The sequence below is a fragment of the Pieris rapae genome, chromosome 22, assembly GCF_905147795.1.
Source record: "Pieris rapae chromosome 22, ilPieRapa1.1, whole genome shotgun sequence".
In the NCBI taxonomy this organism is placed as follows: domain Eukaryota; kingdom Metazoa; phylum Arthropoda; class Insecta; order Lepidoptera; family Pieridae; genus Pieris; species Pieris rapae.
Genome location: NC_059530.1, coordinates 6,303,011 through 6,320,922, shown reverse-complemented (window position 1 = coordinate 6,320,922; position 17,912 = coordinate 6,303,011). Strand labels below are relative to the sequence as shown.

At 33.8% G+C, this 17,912-nt stretch overlaps 1 protein-coding gene across 1 annotated transcript in view; it reads left to right on the top strand.

The window, feature by feature from the left end:
* LOC111001473 (paired box protein Pax-6-like) overlaps window positions 1–17,912 on the top strand; it is a 57,651-nt gene that overhangs the window by 14,602 nt on the left and 25,137 nt on the right. The gene's annotated exons all lie outside the window — the stretch shown is intronic.

Genomic DNA, 17,912 nt, shown 5'->3' with positions numbered 1-17,912 from the left:
TGTACATAATTTTAAATTTAAACCGACGTTTCGCGTGCTTTACAGCGTGCATGGTCACGCTGTAAAGCACGCGAAACGTCGGTATAATCCGTTAAAAAAGTGTTTTTCTTTAAATATAATCTCCATCAGAGGCTCTTTCATCTTTAACGACTTTAAGAATATTTATTTTACCATTCAACACTTTTAACATTAATAATCTTTTTTAACCTGTCCTTGCTGAAACGTGGAGTATTATTATTGTACAACAGTAGTTTATTATAAAATTATAAATGATACCTAGAATGTATTATAGTAGTATACTAGTATTATCTTTTATTAACATAACTTTTACACATTTAAAGAAAATGATAACCGTGATCACGCACGTTGTAAAGCACGCGAAACGTCGGGAAAAATATTAATTATGTAAAAATAAATAAATATTATAAGTTTATAATATAAAGCTTGAATCCGTTAAAAAGTGTTTTCTTTAAAAGTCTCTCTAGTTTATTTAAAAATCATTAATATGTCAAACGAAAGATACTCATGAATTATAGTGTGCAATTAATTTTTCTTTCAATTAATATATAAGTATGTCACATATCTAACACGTATAATGTGCATATATAAAGTATATTAAACGTATAAAAATACGTAAACTTCATCAACCTACAATTAGCCAAGATAAATCCAGATAAAGGTTAGCGCTAAACACATTGGTGATTTGTCGAAAGTTGTTCAGGACTATGTTTAGTCCTAATGATAGGTCTAAGGCAAAACTCTCAATTGCAATTAATCAGCGATAAGCAATCGTTCGAGGGCTGCCATTGACGAAAGCTTAGATCCTTATCGGTTCATAAGACTTGGTGCGTGTTAATTATAAGCCACTGCATTGCGTTGGACCGCCGCGGGCGCATATGATTCCAATCTATGATATCATATCGGTTATTTTAAATTAGCATTTTCGCTTTGTTAAATCTGATATTGTTTCTTTATAGTTATCATTTTGTTTACCTAAAAAACAGCTAATCAAATCTTTATAAGACAACAAATACGATTTGCTTACACACAAATATACAGTATTTTCTTATCATAAAATATCATATTAAAAAAAGTGTATCTTTAATTCTGGCTCGAATTCCTAGCTGTATTTTTTTTATAGAATGGGGCAAACGGGCAAGAAGCTCACCTGATGTTAAGTGATACCGCCGCCCATGGACACTCTCAAGGCAACAGTTCTGAGGTGTCCGGTACTATCTACTAGCCAATTTAAATCTTTAAGTGCCTGAATTGAACCCCACGACCCAAGAGTTTTACTCCAAAAGGAATAAAATCAAAGTTCGAGGAAAGCCTCTTACTAAAGTCAATTATATTATATCAACGTGTTCACTAAGTGTATTCACTAATTACATACAAATATCTTAAAATTCGACATCATAGCATTGAATTATATCACATCAAAGTCTTTGCCACAAATTCAAAATTTTTTTTTACTGTGCGTTATTGCCTCAAATTATTACTTCTTAGGCCTTTTTATCATCGACACGTGTTACCATGGCAACGACGCTCTTCCATAGTACTCACACTCGGCTGGGTCTGCGAGGCAGAAAGTCCCAAGCGAAATTAGAGAACTGTCACTCAATAAATTCAAAGCCCTTGTTAAAACTAAATTAATTAAAAAAGCCTTAAATGTGACGAATACTTAAATGATCCTATACCTTGGGATTGATTGCTCCAGTTCAAACAATTTGTATTAAAAACTAGGCGATTGAAAAGAGTGGCGGAAAGTTTCTTGCCAGTTCTTCTTACCCGCTCTACGTCTTTGACTTGCGAACTGGTTGTAAATGTAAATTTACGATTAATTTAATTTGTTTTTCTTGACGTTCATAAGTGTAAAAGTTTACCTATATGAATAAAGATTGATTTTGATTTGATTTGTCTTGGCCATCGAAAATAGAATTCACACGGTGTTTAAACCATTCCGATATTATTCGCAGTAACTGCTATTTAAATAACCGGCACTGGAGTAGGTGTAGTCTTAATTTGAGCAGCACCTTTGTGTTCTGGAATACTATACAATTAGGACACATGCCAACTTTGTATTTGCGCAAGAGTCGTAAAATGATTTCAAACGCATTGGTGCGTATATTCTTTTCACTGTATATTTAAGTGTCCACTCTTTATTACGTCAATGCCGTAAAAATTGTTCCTCAACACCGTATAATCATAGTATGAGGCAAAAAAGAAAGCCCATTAAAAGAATGGAAACAGAAAAAACTCTTTTGGAATCCGTCCAAAATTTTCTTGACCTTTGAGATTTATGATCTTACAACTTTTTTATTCATAAAAGTATCGTAAATCAAAATATAAGCATTTATTACAATACCTAATCCAGGATATTTTTTTACATATTATTATTATTACCATTAGCTTTTCTCTTGACAAAGCATTCCTCCTAAGGTAAATGCAAAACTAACTAAAAAGCTTAATTATGACTCTTGAAATTTTATATAAATCTCTATGCTCTACTACGATCCCAAAATGCGATCGAAACCATTCCAGAGAAAAACAATAAATTTACAGTTAGCATATACCTAAACGAAAGTATCACAATGAAATTGGTTCCCACAAATGTTATCATAAAATTCCGAAGTAAAATTATAACATTAGCAAAAACACATTAAATTTATAATAATATGATAATACAAATTAATGTAATAAAGACTAATTTTTATGAAGGTTGGTTTAATTTCGATTCTTAAAGATTATAAATTGACAATTTAAAAAGACAACTGCCACACAGCGATTGACATACCAGTCTGCAACTGTCCTTCCATCTTCTAGCACGACTGTTGCGAAATTGCTTAGGATCATTCATGAAAAGAGCGTACCAATTCTTAAAAAGCCGGCAACGCACTCGCGAGCCCTCTGGCATTGAGTGTCCATGGGCGGCGGTAGGCCGTTTGCCCCCTGTTCCATAAAAAAAAAATACCTTTTCGACTAAAGAATGTGGCAATCATCTTTTTTCCTTGACTTCTTCCTTAGTTGGGTGATCCTCGTAAATAACACTCACTGAGGTGATTGTCTTTTAGTTTTGGGTTCGTAGCAATATATTCTTCTTTCTTGAACCTGTGACGATGTCACAGCATTTGATTCTTTGCCGTTGAACTTATCTGACATTTAGCGGCACCAGTCCATGCGAAGGTGTTCCTGGTGGTCAGCTGAAGTATGGGAAATCCATCTGGTACAAAGCTTCCTGGCGCCTAAATGGGAATATGTTTCGACTTTGACTCATACCTGGGCTTGCCCGTATCTGCTGATAGATCATTCTCTTATCTTCCTCTATCATGTGTCGCACAGTACTGATGTTATCTTCCGTAGTTAATGGACGTCCCTCACGCGGTACATCATTGAGTTAAACCAATAGTAAATAGTGGCACGAGATGGAGTTTCATTTAGAAATGCTAAGCTATCATACCTAAGTTTGTTCTTGAGAAAGCCGACAAAAAAGGCATAATTTCATTTTCACGTGTAACAAGAGTTTTAGATTTACAGCCAATTCACAAAAACAAGTGACAAATGAATGCAATATGCTAGATTAGGTTGCCAAAGAGTTCTTAAATTGAAATTCAAAAGTAGGTAGGTTTTAATAGCCATGTTTCTAACTGCCAGTTCATTCCAGTCCATTTTCACGTATATGAACACTTTGAAGTATATCAGTAACGAAAAACAATTAAGCTCAATCTATTCTATTACGTAATTTCACTTCGACGTTTAATACTATAAATTTCAGTCAATATAAACAAGCCTGTCACCTATCGTTGTTGAAATTACATAGCGTATTGTCAATCAATTTTCGCCCGTGGTAGTTTCGTAATGTCATATGTCAGTTTCCCACGGAAGCCTATGATCCGCCCAGGGCCGTCATGTTATTCCACTTATGTATTTAACAGGCATAGCTTTAGTTCAAAAGTCATTATCTAGCTCAAATAACCCTCCCGCCTTGAAATGGGCACGCATAAATCTAGCCTAGTTGTTAGAAAATCGGTGTATTGCTTTGTCTGCCTTCAACTTATTTTGAACGCATTGGGAGTTCGTAGGGAAGTATGACTTTTATTGAGCAAGTGACCAATCAATCCAAGTGACCAAGTGACCGATCAATGGAGTTTCATTTCATGTTAATTATTAATAAGACTACAACTTATTGTAAGGAATTAAATACTAAGACACTATCCGATCAATATATTCTTGAAGCCTATGTACAAAAGATTTCAAAACAATTGGTGACTTTCACCAGAATAATAATCGAAATAGAACAAATCTAAGCGTACGATGAAGGCTCAAGAAAATAAAGCACTCTTTATAGAGTAATTGTTTACGTTTTTACACCAAACTCCGAAGCGAAGTAAGAGAATTATAACTGAATAAATTTTAAACTTTTTTAACAGCCTCAAGCTATATTAGTGCCTAGTGTTGGCCTAGTGGCTTTAGCGTACTACTCACACCCCTGATGTCGTGGGTTCAATCCCCGGTAGTGCACTAATTTACTCTCTATGTGCAACTTTAACATTCGCTCGAACGGTGAAGGAAAACATCGTGAGGAAACCGGCTTGCCATAAACCAAAAATGTCGACGGCGTGTGTCAAGCACAGGAAGCTGATCACCCACTTGCCTAATATTGATTATGAAATAGATATCTGAGGCCCAGACCTAAAAACGTTGTAGAGCCGCTGATTCAAGAAACATCAATGTTGTCAGTCATGCGCCGGCTCTTATGATACTCCTATCTTGCCTGACATCTAACGGATCCATTGTATTAGTATTATAGAAGCGTAAATATGTACCTCCAACTTGTACTATATATACTTGTATATGTGAAACTATAAGTTTTAAACGAGGCGGCCTATTATTATTAGTCTCGCTAAGTAATAACATAATGGGTAGTCGAAAAATTCGATATTTTTTATCCTCGACAAACGTAAGTGGACCAGGCGGATACAGATTTCAATTAGCGTAAACACTAAATAATTAATACGAGATAATAATTATCAATTAATTTCCAGTTAAATTTTTAATTATATGCAAGTAATTACAAATGCTATCAGACGAATAAAAATTTGAAAATAATATCGCCGTATAATTCGAATATAAACTGGTAATTTTATGTATTTTTGGAAGTTAATATTACCTACTCTAGATGATTGTCTGCGGGTCGACGCAGCTCGTAATGAAGCCATATTTAAGGTTTCCTATAATCAAAATTGAATTATCCAGGTTGACATTCTTGCTTCACAACGTATAGTTTACTTTTTATGCTCCAATTCCCGCGAGTTAATTTGAATTTTTAAAACGCTGAGTTCTCGGGTAATGATAGGTTGAGGAATCCTTTAACACGAATATTTAAAATGAAGAGTTTGTTTGTTTACAGCTGGTAGATTCATTTATTTTTACTAATAATAAAAAACCAGTAAAAAAAGGAATGGTGAAGACCTAGTGTATTACCAAATCCACATAATTACAAGTAACACTGAAAAATTATACAATTACTAAACTTAATCTAAAATAAAACAAAAAAATACTAAAAGTTAATCATTTATTCATTTATTCCAAAGTTTGTTCAAATCACAGAAGAAAAACTATATTGTATAATAAGTGTTCCAAATCAATGATTTTAAATCACTAATATTTGTATAAGTAGGTAATAATTGTTAATTATGTTTATGTTTATAATGTAATTGTTTAGATTCAGCTTCTTAATATATAATTATTAAGAAGCTGTAGAAAAGCTGTTAAGCAATTAAATACATAATAAAAAGTGTACGCAAAAGTATATCCAATCAGAAATGTAAAATATTTATATAATTGTATATTATATGTATATATCAAATGTATACATTGAGGTAAAAACTATCAAATCAAATATATGTGACAACGACAGAATGAATTTTTATAATACATGAAAACATTTAAACACAATTCAAAAAACTACCTAATTTTCAAATTATAAATCTTTTAATTTATATATACCGCGAAATTGTAAATATATATTCTATGTTAACAAGCTTCTGAAGAAGCGTTCTATTTACGGCAAAAAAGGCGATCAATCACCAAATCATCGTTAACACATGCGAGCGCTATCCACTTTAGTTCTGATCTATTAACTAAATGACGTGGCAGTTCTCTTAGCGCCAGCTACAAAGCTTTTTCATACAAATTTAATCAGAAGCGAACCTTTCTTAAATTCTTGTTTCTCTTTGTGGCACCGTGTAATGACTTAAAGCATCCATAAATGACTGTTGTATGGAAATTTATTAACTGTTTTCGGCGTATTGTGCTGTTCAATGTGCAATGATTAATTTGTTTCTAAATATCGGTAAACATTTACATTTTGCTATAATATATCAGTAATATTATTTTTTATGTATTGCAGTCAGACACGTCCATGTTGTAAGAGTATTGTCAAATTTTTATATTAGTAGACTTAGGGCTTGTTTCACAATGTATGGATAAACAAATAGCTATGCAACACATAAATTATTTGAAAGATAAAAGTTCCGAATAATATACTTGGCATTTCATGACAAATAGCGCTATCTGACAGTCGTGAAACACAAAAATACTATTTATCCTACCAATAAGTAATAAATAGCTTATTTAGAACTTATCCGGACATTGTGAAACAGGCCCTTATAATAATAGCCTTTTAATTCACATAGTTTTACATTGAAACACATTAATATTTTAATCTTATTTTGTCAGCGCTTTTTTGGCAAAGGTGATACGTTATAATTTATTACAATTAGGCACTTGTGGGAGGGAATGCTCTATCATACTTAAAACATTTCTATTCTTACAAGATACTTTATTTATTTGCTATGGCTTCACTTTGCGAAAAGTACTTAAAATTATTAATAAACATAACTGTTTTAAAAAAAATTATATCGGTCAGATATTGTGTAACACTGTAATAAAACTCTCTTAGCTATCGTGTTTTAGACAAGAAAACAAATGATTTCGATAGACAAATCTGAGGCCTAGACCTAAACGGTTGAAGCGCAAACAATATCGACTCGTCAAGAGTCGATGATCAAAAATGACTTGCCATTATGACGCTTATATAAATTAACACATTTAATAATTATGCTTTATTTATTTAATTTGAAAATTAAATAGAAGACTTGAACAAAAATAAATTATACCAGGTCGAACTATTTAAGTTCGACCTGGTATAATTTAGATATTATGAGGTATTACGCATTTAATCTCGCAAATTAGGGCGCACTGAAGCCTACGGTAAAAGTTAGAATCACGCGCTGCGTTTCACTCAACATGATAATTTCAGATACACGCAGACCAATTACCTTCGACTATGCTCTATTATAAGATTTATGGTAATTACAATAGACAAAAGGAGGTTTTAGCCAAAAATCGTATGTTTTTTTATGTAACAATATATCAGGTTTAACTTCAAAAGTCTGTTAATAAAAATAAAAACGTGACAGATATTGAAGTCATAATTCGGGCAAACTCTCATATCGTATGTCATAATGTTGGTTGACACTTTATAGTACATAGAGAAAACGAGAGATGATGATGACACCGCTCGTGGGCACTCACACTGCCAGAAGGCTCGCAAGTGCGTTGCCGGCCTTATAAGAATTGATAGGCTCTTTTATAGAAGGACCCTAATGGACACTCGTATTGGTTTCTAAAGCGTACCCATCCTTAAAAGGCCGGCAACGCACTCGCAAGCCCTTTGGCATTGAGAGTGTTCATGGGTGGCGGCATCACTTAACATCAGGTTATCCTCCTGCCCGTTTGCCCCCTGTTCTGTAAAAAAAAATCTAATCACAGCACAAATAATCAAAATACTTAAATACAGTTTCTGGAATCTACTGTATTGTTTGACGTGGCTACAGCGCACAATCGCCTAGTCGTTAGGTAATTGACTTTGGTCATGCGATTACGTTACTAGTAGATTTAATTACCGCGAAATGATCAGTGTGCCGGTCTTAGTAATTTACCTATCAATCAAAAGGTATAGGCTTTCAATCATACCCTGAATGTTGAGCACGATGTTGGAAAATATGCTAGAGGGCTTGCAATCCTGCTGTCACATACAATTTTCTTAGACTTCTTACTAAAGACAACACATGTAAATTATATTGTTTTAAACATTATTTTACTTGCAATTATTTCAGGGGTAAGGTGATTAAATTTAAAAGCAAGGTGCTGTTATAGCGTGGGCCAGTATCTAGATCATAAGTTTGACACCAATTCTAAATAACTTAACTTACCTATTATATTAATTATATGACAATTAAAAACCCACAGAGCGCTCCCGTTTGAGAATAGGCTGGTCTTAAAAAGAAATAGGGATGTTGTAGTCGGTCAGACCGTAAGGACCGACTTCGCTAGACGCAATATGCAAGCAGCCTATTTATATAATAAATTAAATAGGCTGCTTAACATCTACCCTCTCACCGCCTACAACCTAAAAACCCGAATAAAAGACTGGCTTATTATCACGCCTTGTGCAGTATTAGAACTGCTTTTGAGACCCATGATTTAAATAGCTACACGTTACTCATTCACTCACCTACTCACTCACTCATTCACTCTCTCACACACTTACTCATGCACACAATCAGGTGTGATGATAACGGTTTAACAAGTAAAAAATAAAAAGGAAATGAACTGGTTAAATTATTTTATGTAATTAACTTTGTTATGGAAGAGCTGGGAACCCTCACACAGGTATATTTACTTAAAAGGGTTCCCAAATCTTACACTATGAAAAGAAAAATGTACCAACTTAAATGAATAAAGACTTATTATTATTATTATTACATTATAAAAATTTATATGAAATAAACATACCTATTTATATATGGCTGATTTTGCGAATTTTTTATAATTAATCTACCTAATTATACCACTATCTTAGCAAATAAACGATTTCAACTGAATACTTATCAAAGATCTGCACCTATTGATTTTATAGAAATAGACATAACATTTATTACTAACGAAACACACACATTATAAGTGTGGGTGTTGTGGTTGTGACTGGGTCTGAATCAGCATTATGCTGCATATTCAGTGCTGGTCATTCTGAGAGAGATTCCGGAGACTATAACAGTTAGTAGTTTGCGCATCAGACGCAATAAAACAAACATTTTATTACTATAAAATTTAATTGTACACGACTAGCCTTCAGTCTAATTTGATAAAACTACCCACTCAAAAGCCTCTTCGTTCTTTCTCTTAATCAATTTATTAGAGTTTAGTATATATACGAAACACCTTGTGTATCCAACGATATATTCACGATAGCTAACTGACCGTATTGGATGTAATGATCCCATATACGGCGAAGTTTTTTATCGCCCATTTCGGTAAGCTTAACTTTTATCAAGACATAAAGACTTGTATGAATTTATCTTGAATGGCGTTGACAAAAATGAGAGTATAAATAATGATGAATAATTCAGCGTGATCGGTATGGAGAGGTGGGAAAAACAAAAGACGATTCCGGTCGGAGAATGCGAGCGCTGATGCCTTTTTATGTAATTGTTTCGAAGCACGCTCGCGTGCATTATCTAACTGATTTAGGAATTACGGAATCCAATCATTTTTTACCTTTAGTTAATTTATGGTGAATTTGAAATACTGTCCTTTTTCTCACGCGTCTCAAATTATAATTACCAACACGTTTTTGTTACAATTTATTGAATTTGTTTTGTAGTTTTCAAGCTAAATTATAACATTTTAGTGTTGATTGAAGAAATTTTTCTAAATGTTTGTTGTATGTCCGCTATGTACTCCTAAACTACTTACCCCACTTCAATCAAATTTGCACCGTGTGCAGTTTGGTCTAACTTAAAAGATAGGATAGCTTATATATTGCATTCTTCTGTTGATGTGTATGTCACTGCTTGATTCATTTGAATGATTTTTTTGTATGCCTTTGGGAGGAGCCCTGATTGGTTAAGATTTACAAATCAGGTCGGCAGATGGTCTATCAGGTCCGCTAGTAAAAATATATAACTGTGATAACTAACTTACTTAACTATTTAACGTGTTGGCCCAGTATCAACGTCGACTCTCATCCCTTAGGTCTAAGGTTCGACTCTCTGCTGTGCACCAAAAAACTTTCTATCTATTGGCTCAAATGGTGACGAAAAAAATCTTCAGAAAACTGGCATATCTAAGACGAAAAAAGCGCGGGTCAGGCGCAGGAGGCTGATCCTACTTGCGTATTAGATTGACAAATTAACATAAAACAATTCCAAAATTTGAGGCCCACACGTAAACAGTCTGTAAATTATTATAATTTAATTTCGAAGATAGATAGATATTTGACATTCAATTAATTAAAAATGTTCTGCCAAACATTAATAGATAATGAATAAACAAACGATTATTAATCAAGATTAATCATTTCACTAATAAATTACGGCAACTCAATAACAGTATTAAAATTTATGACTTATAAAGCAAATAACTTGATTAAAAGTATTATTAGCCGTGTTATAAGTGTTATTATTCAATTTTTAACAATAGTGTTAGCTTTTATAAGTCAAATTTGAAGTAATACAGAATACGTAAAATCAGTGAAGTGAATAATAGTGAATCTAATCAAGCTATGAAGTGCCATGGCTGTAATAACGTATTAAATGTCGATCATTTTTTAAAGTGTAATAATTGCAAACGCAAGTTTTGTTATGAATGCCTTGATGTTGCTGCCGGGTCGACCAAGCAGCTCAGTGCTGAGCAATTGGCATCACTTAATTGTCCTCTGTGTCAGAATGTAACTCGGCGTAAAAACAATGACGATAATACTCCTGTCCGGCGGGGTCGCAATAACCAATCACCAAGCGCCTCCTCATATATAACGACGTGTAAAGAGCCGGAGTGTGATTTTGCTACGAAAACTTCTGCAGGCGCTGACTTTTCTAAGCAGCCGGTTACGTTGGACAGTATTAGCAAACTTATAGACTTGAAACTGTCCCCTGACTCATCGTTTATGCTAAATCTACGGTCCGCGCTTAGAAAGGACTTGAAGGACATGGTGACCGACGAGGTTAGCCGAGCTGTTGAGTTGGTAAAGGCTGACTTCACGACGACAACGGATTTTATCATCTTAGAACAAAATGATTTGAAGTCAAATATTGCAGACAAAGACAATCGAATCAGGGTACTCGAGACTGAACTTACGAAATCTCAAAACACGTTATCAAAACTCCAGAGTCGTTTATTTACAGTTGAAAAGATTTCACGTGACTTAAACCTCGAGATTCACGAGGTACCCGAAAGCAAGACTGAGAATCTGATGGAGTTATTCAAAAAACTCTGTGAGTGTTTAAATGTTGTGGTATCTGAGAGTGATGTTAAAGCATGTCGTCGTGTAGCTAAGATGGACTCAAACTCCAAAAGGCCGCGAAACATACTAGTTACCCTCTCAACGCAGCGTCAGCGTGATACACTCTTGTCTGCGTTGACTCGCTTCAATAAGTCCCACCCTGACACCAAACTATCTACTACCGATATTGGTATTGGCGGCTCGTCGTCGAGCAGGATATACTTGTCTGAACATTTGTCTCCTGAAGCTAAAGAGTTACACCGTGCGGCACGTAAATTTTCTACTGACAAGAACTACAGGTTTGTTTGGGTGCGATATGGCCAAATTTATGTTCGTAAGGATGAATCAAGCCCGGCCATTCTAATTAAAAGTCATGATTCCTTCACTAAATTGTCTTAATTGTTATTACTACTACTAATTTGTTTGTTTATCATTGCTTAGTAAGTTACTTGATCAATTTTTGTTTTTATATACTGAATCACACGTTATTTCCACAATGATTAATATATTTTATCAAAATGTAAACAGAATTCGTAGCAAGTTAACTCAATTTTCTTTAAATCTGTTAAATTCTAACTTCGATATTATATGCTTGACGGAAACGAACTTAAATATGAGTGTTTTCGATGGCGAAGTTGTTGACGCCCGTTACAATCTCTTCAGACGAGATCGTGCGGATTCCTCCTGTGCTAAAACCGAGGGAGGTGGAGTTTTACTCGCCGTCCATAAAAAATACCAGGTCATCCGTCAAGCATCGTGGGATAGTGATATGGAGGATGTCTGGGTTACTCTTATTCCTGAAGCACGTGACACTTCTCGCATAAATTTATGTGTTTGCTATTTGCCTCCTGATATTAGAATTAACAAGCTTGAACTCTTTTATAGCCATTGCCAAAATTTACTTCTTAATCGTTTCCCTTTGGATAATTTCTTATTAATTGGTGATTTTAACACACCTGATTACTCTGATTCGATTAATCCCTCTCTGTCAATTTCCCCTAACCCGAGTAAGAAGCTCCTTCTACTAAATGAATTAATGTCACTGTGTAATCTAAAACAGCATAACTTTATCACAAATGCAAACGCTCGCTTGTTGGATTTGGTGCTTTCTAATATAGATTGTATAAGTGTCAATGAAACACTTGCATTAAGTTTGTTAGATAAAAATCATCCCGCAATTTTGATTACTCTTTCTCCGATTCAGATTTCTAAAGGGCTTCAACGCGCTAACATTAAACGGCTTAATTTTGCTAAATGTAATTTTGAAAACATTAAATCTGAACTCCAGTCTGTGAACTGGTCCGAAATCTTATCGTCCCCTTGTATTGATGAGTGCACCGAAGCTTTTTATGAGCTTTTATTTGAAATAATATCAAGAAATACACCAAGTTGTTGTAGCAAATTCTCATCTTATCCAGTCTGGTACAGCAAATCCTTAATTAAATGTAATAAAGAAAAAAACTTATATCATAAACGGTTTAAGAGGTTTGGGAATCCCCGCGATTACGACGTTTTCTCTTTGCTGAGGGAGAGATGCAAATTTCTTACCAAGATTTGTTACGACAAGTATATCGCATCCATCGAGGACTCGTTGGCCAAGGACATAAAATCATTTTGGAGATTTGTGAATAATCGTAAAGGCCATATTTCAGTGCCTCACACCATGACACTTGAAAATACTTCTGAGACAGACGGTCAGGGGATATGTGACCTTTTTTCGCGATACTTTGGTTCAGTTTTTGACGATAAAACTAATAAAACTATATACACTGACCAATCTGGTGCTGTAAATAACACGTATTTTAATATATTATCTGGCTTTTCTATTACGGTAACAGATATCAAACGTAAAATAGATAGTTTGGATATTAACAAAGGGGCGGGTCCTGACCTTCTGCCTCCTATTTTCATAAAAAGTTGCGGAAAGGAGTTGTCCATTCCATTATGTGTTCTCTTTAATAAATCGTTAACTAGTGGTGTGTTTCCTAAGCGCTGGAAAACTGCCCACATAATACCTATTTATAAAAGTGGTGATAAGTCCAATTGTAAAAACTATAGACCGATAAGTATTTTATCTTGCGCTGCTAAATTATTTGAGTCAGTGATGTATACTCATCTGTTCAGTCATTTTAAGCCTGTTCTTTCAGACAAGCAACATGGTTTTGTTAGAAACAGGTCTACGGTCACTAACCTTCTGGAATACAAAAACTATCTCTGTCAAGTGTTTGCCACAGGTGGCCAAGTTGACTCTGTTTACACTGACTTCTCTAAGGCTTTTGACAAAGTAAATCACCATCTGCTCTGTCATAAGTTAGCGTCACATGGTATCCACGGCAGTTTATATAGATGGATCTGCTCATACCTAGACTCTAGAACTCAGTTGGTTGCGTTAAAGGGCTTCATCTCTGCACCTATCGCAGTTACATCGGGAGTACCTCAGGGATCCCACTTAGGGCCATTATTCTTCGTAGTTTTTATTAATGACCTTATTCAACAACTGTCCTGCAATTGTCTCTTATATGCAGATGACTTAAAAATATTTACTTCTATTACTAATTTAGATGACTGCTTAACATTACAGCGTGATATCAATACCGTATCACTATGGTGCAAGACGAACTACATGTATTTAAATATAGACAAGTGTTTTGTCATATCGTTTACTAATAAACGAAACAAAATCGTATGGAACTACGTCATAGATGGTCAATTAGTTAACAGATCAGATGTTGCAAAAGACCTAGGTATCCTGTTCGATGACAAGCTTTCATTCCGTGCCCACTATAGTCACATCACGTCTAAAGCAAACCATCTACTGGGTTTTATTCTTAGATCCACAAAAGGTTTTAAAAATCCTCGTAGCACCTTGTACTTATACTTCAGCCTCGTAAGAAGTATATTAGAATACGGTAGTCCAATATGGTCGCCGAATTATAAGGTGCACATTGACGATATTGAACGAATTCAGAGGAAATTTCTCAGAATTTTATGTTATCGTATAAAACCTGGCCGGTCTAACTTAAATTATTGCGATAGACTCCTGAAATTTAAAGTTCAACCATTAGAATCCAGACGCATAGTCTTCGACTTAGTTTACCTTTACAAAATCACCCACTCCATTATAGACTCTCCCGAACTACTAGCTCACATTAGCCTTAACATTAGATTTAGTGCCCGTAGAGCTAACGAAGTCAATTTATTTTCCCTTCAAACTTATAAGAATAACATCTCTTTTTACAACCCTTTGACCAGGATGGCTCGTCAATATAACGAGATGGCAAAGAGCAACCACTTACTTGTGGACATATTCTGTCGCAACATCAATAAATTCATTAGTGTCGTTAAAGACATCCTCCATCGTAGGTTAAGTGCTGACCCTTGTGGTCCTGGTTAACGTTACGTTAAATTGGTGTCGAGGAACTTATTATTATTATTATTATTGTTTTTTTTTTACTATGTTACCTTTGTTAGTTATGAGCCTTTTATTGATGTAACATTAATTTTGCAGTGTGCACATGGTTTTACATTAGAATCCTGTTCATAACTATTAGTTTTAAGTTTATTTTTGTAAAGATTATAATGTGTTTTGTGCACCAAATAAATAAAAATAAAATAAAAATAAAATAAAATAAAAAATTAAAATTTTATTGAGCCCCGAAATACATTAAAGTTCAACGCGCCCGCCTATCGCTAATCACCATAAATTCTATTATTATATCATAATTATGTATTAAAATATATTAAAATTACAAATCTAAAAAGGATGATATGTCAGGCAAATTTTTACTTTCTTTGCATTACTATAGTTATTAGAACAAGTCTTCTAGTACCTACGGTTCGCTTATCTGCTAGGTTTAATTGTCCAGTGGATAGGCTATCTCGCTCTTACAACTTGATTACTAAAATAAATGAAAATATTGATATATTTTACAAGAATCTTCCTACTTGGCGCAACTTTAAGTATCATGATTGAGGTTTCAATTTATATTTATTGTTATTAGTTATCATTTGTTTATTTATGTTTTTTATTTTCTCGTTGCTTGTTTAATTTTTTACCCTAGCTTGCTTATATTCTAATATAATTGCTGTGAGTAAAATTTGTGACGTCATATTTTCTTATACATTACATACATGTTTTATAATTAATTAATTAATTTCCTTCTGCGAAGGAGGGCTCGCCTTCGACCACTTGGAGCTTCGACCTCCAATTAAAAAGCGTATGCTCAAATACAAAGGCCAGCAACGCGTCCTCTAACTCGGCTATCATTAGGCTACAATGGCTGTCTATATTCTGTCTATATCTTTCGTATATTTAAAAAGAACTCAGAAATACAATAACGTATATACTAAGGAATACCCTTACGATTATTTTTACTATTAACCAAATATATTGGCTCTTTTTAAAATATTTAATAAATAATTGTACACACAAAGTTCTTAATATTTATATATTTTAGCATAAATCAATATGCGTTTAATTAATTAATGCCGCATTAATAGTATCAATATGTGTACATAATTTGGTGTGATTTCTTTTATCTATTTGTGTCACAGGTTGCGCAAAAACTAAAAATTAGTTGTGGAAAATGTAAGGAAAGCTAACATTTAAAATTCTAAAAGACATCAATTTTCATAAAGAAATAAATGATATAGAATTATAAAGCTGGTTTAGAAGAGCAGACGGAGAATAATAAACGGCAGAAGGCAAAAGTCTTTCATCTAAAAGCCGTGGGGTTCGCACAGACGCTAATTAAATTTTCAAATTGGTGACTGGTTTGTAATAATAATAAATCAATTAGATTATTTAAAAATAAATCAGTGGCGCTACAACCTCTTATAGGTCCTGGTGTCAGATTTCTGAATCTGTTTCAAGTAGCAAGCAAGTGGCAACTAGGTGATCAGCCTCCAGTGCCTGACACACGTCGACTGTTTTGGGTCTAAGATATGTCGGTTTCCTCACTAGGTTTTCCTTTACTGTTCGAGCAAATTTTAAATGCGCTCATAGAAAGAAAGTCCATTTGTGCACAGCCCGGATCGAACCTACGACCTCAGGTATGAGAGTCGCACGCTGAAGCCACTAGGCCAACACTGCTCTTTATCTCACTATAATAATCAAATAAATAATAATTATATTAATAATACGTGAATTAGATTATTTACATATAAATTTATAAGCACAAAAACCTACTTACACTCATAAAATTATTATTTGTTACAAGCATCTTATAGATTTATAATTCCATTCTTGAAGCCTCATGTTTCCAATGTCAATGTTTCGTAATTAATACTAATTTGCAGTTTCCATTGTTATTCAGCACGATCCACTTGATTATCGCATTTTTTATCCAAACGTCCACCTTTTGTTTCAATTAAACTGTGCAATAGAATCCTTATGGCATTGGCAATAAGATTTCAAATCGCTTAAATGAATAACTAAACGATCACTGCGTACCATTGCGACAAGCAATCGACGTGTACTCACGTTTAGCAGTCAATGAAATTGCATCAATCGCTATTATTGGTATTTTTATAATAGACTTTAATTCGATTTTCACTTTTTACACGCAGTCCTCGAATCTCGCTTTTTCTATGTCAAACTTCATTTGAAACCGCAATCTCAGACGGAAGTTCACAATGAGTGTAATTGAATCGAATTAATGATACATTATATATTCATAAAATCGTGCGTTGGGGAAAAAACTAATTTTACGATACAAAAGCAAATCAAATTACGTTTACTGGTTTTTATCATAGCACATGGCACAATCAATTACGTATTTTGAATGTGGAATAGTTTTAGCCTTTGACATATCTTCTTAGGGGAAAGAAGAAAAGCGTTTTGATTATTTCACGACGCCATTTTGTTGCTTTTAATGAGGCAAGACTACGAATTAATGGACATATTGTTTGTTTTATACTATTACCTTGCTATGTCTTTATTTATAATTTCATCAAAAACAATTCATACATATAATAATAATCTTAATATTGCCTTTAAAATATAAGCCGTTTATCCGTGGTAAATTAATCTGCCATTATTATGTGTGGAAAAAAACTATAATCTATAAACTATAATAGAACTATAATCTTAGATTCAAGGGAAACTTATTTATAATATAATTATGTAAAATTGGGGTCAGACGTCCTTAACTGAACCTATACTTGGCACGTCATGTCAACTCATAGCGTGAGGCGCCATCTCTGGACGATGATCTGTAACAACAGTTATTACATATAAATAAACCAAGACACCATCTAATCAAGGTTAATATATGACTTAATATTTATATTTAAATATGAGGGAAAGACCAGTGCATTTTAAGTAATAAAGTAAAGTTTTAACAAAATAGTGGAATCATTTATACAATTAACAAATTAATAATTAATTTATAAGCTGGGTTCACAGGTTCACAATCACCTGTGCACACACACAATTAAACACTTCTCGCTCACCAAACGATATTTTTTTTTTTATTAATAATAATTAATTTATTATTAATAATGATATTTTTTATACCATAGTAGTACATACGAACATGGAACATTTTGCCACATTCTTTTCTAAGAT